We start from the raw sequence: 5,200 nt of genomic DNA on the forward strand, positions 1-5,200 counted from the left end.
GTAGGGAAACACAAAAGACCTCAAATAGCCACAACAATCTTGAGAAAGAAGAACAAAGCTGGGGGAATCACTCTCCTTGATTTCAAACTGGAGTAGAAAGGGAGAGTAATCAAAACAGTATATTGGCATAAAAACAGACACACAGATCAACAGAACAGAACAGAGACCTAGACATAAACCCACACATACATGGTCAATTAATTTATGACAAAGGAGTCAAAAATACACAATGGGGAAAGAACAGTCTCTTCAATAAATGGTGTTGGGAAAACTGGACAACCACATGCCAAAGAATGAAACTGGACCGCTATCTTACACCATATACAAAAATCAACTCAAAATCAAGTAAAGACTTGAATGTTAGACTTGAAATCATAAAATTTCTAGAAGAAAACATAGGGACAAGCTCCTTGACATTGGTCTTGACAATAATGTTTTGGATTTGACACCAAAAACAAAGGCAACAAAAGCAAAAGTAAACAAGTGGGACTATATCAAACTAAAAAGCTTCTGCATAGCAAAGTAAACAATCAACAAAATGAAAAGAGAACCTAGATAACAGGAGAAAATATTCACAATTTTCACTGATTATGAAAATTCGCTGATAAGAGGTTAATATCCAAAATATATAAAGAACTCATACAACTCAATAGGAAAAAATGAAACAAGCTGATTAAAAAATGGACAGATTTTTCCAAAGAAGTCATACAAATGGCCAATTGTATGAAATTGGTAAATGAAAAGATGCTCAACATCATTAATCATCAGGGAAATACAAATCAAAACCACAGTGAGATATCACTGCACACCTGTTAGAATGGCTATTATCAAAAGAGACAACAAATTAACAAGTGTTGGTGAGGATGTGGAGAAAAGGGTGCATTCGCTAGTGGAATGTAAATTTGTGCAGCCACTATGGAAAACAGTACGGAGGTTCCTGAAAAATTAAAAATATAACTACTATATGATCCAGCAATTCCACTCCTAGGTATTTATATGAAGGAAATAAAATCACTATCTTGAAAAGATATCTGCACCACTATGTTCACTGCAGCATTATTTACAATAGCCTAGATGTGGAAACAAGCTAAGTGTCCATCGATGGATGAATGGATAAAATATGGTGTGTGTGTGTGTGTGTGTGTGTGTGTACACACACACACACACACACACACACACACCAGAATATTATTCATCCATAAAAAAGGAAATCCTGCCATTTGTGGCAACATGTATGAACCTTGAGGGCATTATGCTAAGTGAAGTAAGTCAGAGAAAGACAAATACTATACAACCTCACTAATATGTGGAATCTAAAAGAAAACTGAACTCATAACTACAGAGACTAGATTGGTGGTTGCCAGAGGTGGGGGGGTGCGGGTGAGAGAAATGAGTGAAGGTGGTCAAAAGATACACACTTGCAGTTATAAGATAAACCAGTCTTGGGGATGTGATGTACAACAAGGTGATGACAGTTTACAATACTGTACTGTATATTTCAATGTTGCTAAGAGAGTAAATCTTTAAAGTTATTCATCACAAGAAAAAAAATCTGTAACTCTTGAGATGGGTGTTAATTACATCTGTCATTTCACAACATATATGTGTGTGTGTGTATATATATATGCACACACACATATATATCAAATCATTATTTTGTAGACATAAAACTAATAAAATGTTATATGTCAATTATATTGCAATAAAAATTAAACAACAAAAAAGCCCTATTAGAGAGACAGAGCAGAGCCACCAGTTTGACCTCTTTTTTGCCTCACCTGATAAGGCAGAGTAGGTGTGTGTTCTGCTGTGGTAATGCCTCTCTGGAGAGCTAGCTGGGGAAAGGCGAGCAAGGGAACAAGAGGAGGAGACCTAGAGGAACGTGGTGTGAGAGGAGATCCTACACAAAATTCTGATGATGCTGGAGCAAAGCAATCATTTCTATAAATTTCAGACTCATGCTCATAAATTATTTCCTGAAACAAATTATTGGCTCAATGAGAACATCTTAAAGGTAAAAAGTAAATACTTCTACAGCATTTAATGCAATGAACCTAACAGTTCTGAAAGTTCTTAGAAAGTAAAGAAGCACAATAGGATATAAAAAAATATTTCGTATGAACAACAAATCATCCAAACTGGTGTGGAAAGAACAAAGGAACAGCTTTGATTCCTTTTAGGAGGTACTAGGAGCATGCATTAAATTCTAAGTAACTCACATCTGTGCACATGTCTGGCCAGTCTTCTCTAGCTAGTCAAACCACTGAGTACAGAAGGATGAGCTCTCCAATTACTTTTCTGACTTCTTATCATGTCTTATGTTTATACAGGTGGAGAGGCAATTTCCAAACTTTTTGATTATTGGACCCTTTTGAGATGTGCTACTGAACACTGCTTATATCAAGTTTGCTTTAGGTCATACTGTCAGTCAATTCCAGGTACCCAATGTGTGAGGAAGTTGAGTGTAGCAGTACGATCTGAATTTATTTCCCATTTCTGCCACTAGCTGAGTGACCTTGAATGTCAAATTCTGTGAATCCAGGTTCAAGAATAATCTCTAAGATTGAGTCTACAAAACACTGGAGGTGGGAGGAGGTGGAAGCCTGGGAGGAAGAGAGATTAGGTAATCAGGGTAATTATTATGGTTTTAGGGCATAGCATCTTCAAGAACTATATGTGAGAAGCAAGCTTCAAGCTTGCAGGTAATTGTAAGCAATGTTTTTATATTGTTAAATATACAATAGTTGTCATTTTAATGAAACAGGTTTTACGTTTTCTTGATCTAAGAACTAAAATATGCATTCTGATCTTCTTTTGTTTTTTCTCTCTTCACCATCTAGTTCTCAATTTCAGAGATGAGTAACATAAAGAACTCTCTGACTCCTTGGGCTAGACATTTATTTTCCCGCTCATTAAGTTATTTGCAGTTTAGGGCTTTCTCCTAATGCCTCCAAGTATGACACGTTCTCTGTGCTTTCCGAGAGAAAAAGTGTGTACACAGAATGCCTTTCTCCCATCCCTGGGACCCTAGCACAGGAAGCCTATAGTTGTCAGTGTTCTGACAAATTTCTTGCTCCCTCTGTCATCCCCGAAGGCCAGCATCCAATGTGAGATTTTGGTCACTAGTGCCATCTAGTGGTAGAGACAAGGAAACTACTGTCTGTAAATCTGTCTTAACCCAGATTCCATGAGATCAGAGCCAAGATGGGCTGGTAGCCATTGTTCACCTTTAAGTTAGGCTGGAGAGTTTCAATAGTAGTGACTATAATAACATTTATTACAGTATTGATTTCACTCAATAAAGAAATTTTGGTAATACTTTATACTGGTATTTAAAAAATTATTTGAAATTCATAAAAATAGAAAAAAAACAGTGAAATAAAATATTTAATACAATTCAAATAATAACATAAACATGCAAAATGTCAAGTAAACCAAGTTAATAAAAAAACATTAAGGGGCTTCCCTGGTGGCCCAGTGGTTGAGAGTCTGCCTGCCGATGCAGGGGACACGGGTTCATGCCCCAGTCTGGGAAGACCCCACATGCCGCGGAGCGGCTGGGCCCGTGAGCCATGGCCGCTGAGCCTGTGCGTCCGGAGCCTGTGCTCCGCAACGGGAGAGGCCACAACAGTGAGAGGCCCGCATACCCCCCCCCCACACACAAAAACATTAAACCTGCACTGTCATTTTCATATAAATCACTGTGGCCCCAGCTGTGCTGCCTCCTTGCTGTAGGCCTTACCATCTGGCAGCCTGCGTGGTGGGGCTTCCTTCTGAGTGAGGCTTTCAGGGCACCACTTTTAGGTGGCTCCTACACCCTGGCCAGTAACTCAGAGTTGCTGCTGTTTTAATTTCTCTCCTGCACAGTGTGGGAAAAGACTGCTCTTCTGTGGAGAGTAATCTGCCCACTTCAGAGGGCTTCTCTTGCCAGATTCAGGCTCAGTCTCTACTTTGAGGGGATGAGAAAGAAGGGGAGGGAAGAAAGCAAATGGAAGTCGGGGTGTAAGGATTAGAGAGAGGGTTTGGGAGAAAGTCAAGAAGGGAGAGTAACACTGCTGACCAGTGTTTAAAATAACAGTGGCGTCAACATGGTATTGCAATCTCCCTGTACCCCAGTGATGATTCTGTCACATAACTCCCAACTTTTGATTTTTTTCCCCTCCTCCTGAGGAGGCTATCTACAATAGTTTCTTTAAGCTATGCTAGGAAGAGTCCACCACAAGCTGTGTTACTGCTTCATCAGCTGGACCGTAGAGCCACTCTGACGTTTTAGGAGTCGTCAGCTGGGTTCCCAGAGAGCCTTCCTGGGCACTGCCTGAGCCTTGAGGGAAGGGGTAAGGGCCGTCCACCGCCTCCTGCTCACCTGCTGTACTTCTGAGAATCCTGTGGCCCACTGTCCCCTCGCTTTCAGAGGCCACTTCACCAGGGAAGTGGGCTGGTGGGGAGATGCAGGATCAGGAAGGCAAAGAGGCCAGGGGCCAGAGCATGGAAATTAATGTTTCTGTAGGTGCTTATCCACAGTGAACAGGCTCTCCATGAGTCCATTTGCAACAACAGCAGAGGAAGGGTTGCCCAGAATACCCATCGATGAGGAGCACTGAAATCTAACTGGAAACGTGAGGGAGTGAGGACACCTGCATCTGCTGAAACTCTTCTCAGGGAGGATGTTCCATGCAATGGAGGAAAACCCAAATGGGCTGTGGAGGGATGGGGTGAGATCCTCAGGAGAAGTCTCAAGTATATTCTCAAACTCTTTCCTAAGGAGAAGGGGGAGGCCTGGTTAACGAACCTTTGGTCTTGGTGGGGCAGGTATAACAGTTTGGGGACGGAGCTGAGTTGCCTAAGACACAGAGGAGAGGCAGCATACTCTTCCCTAAATCCTTTCTCCACACAACCATTAGTCTCCCTCTAAAAATGCATGATAAAAGCATATAAATACGGGCCTGTCTGGGGCACCACATGTCTTGGTGAAACTCTGTATAAGGCAGACATCAGCCAAGACAACCTTCCGAACAGCAATGCCCCCAGGCGTAACTAGTCCTTAGGATCTTACAGACGGGGACATTAGTGGGGGAAGCCTTTGCACCTGCGGCCGCCTTGCTCCAGCGATGGTGGCTGTGGCGGCCTCACTCTTGGGACTCAACTAAGAACTGTTTATGAAAAAGAAGCTTGGTGACCTTGGGTAAGTTCCACACTCTTT

General features: G+C 41.6%; 1 protein-coding gene across 2 annotated transcripts in view; it reads right to left on the reverse strand.

The window, feature by feature from the left end:
• Window positions 1-5,200, reverse strand: part of TPGS2 (tubulin polyglutamylase complex subunit 2) — a 56,786-nt gene that overhangs the window by 19,556 nt on the left and 32,030 nt on the right. The window lies entirely within an intron of this gene.

Source organism: Lipotes vexillifer, unplaced genomic scaffold, assembly GCF_000442215.2.
Source record: "Lipotes vexillifer unplaced genomic scaffold, Lipotes_vexillifer_v1.1 scaffold90, whole genome shotgun sequence".
In the NCBI taxonomy this organism is placed as follows: domain Eukaryota; kingdom Metazoa; phylum Chordata; class Mammalia; order Artiodactyla; family Lipotidae; genus Lipotes; species Lipotes vexillifer.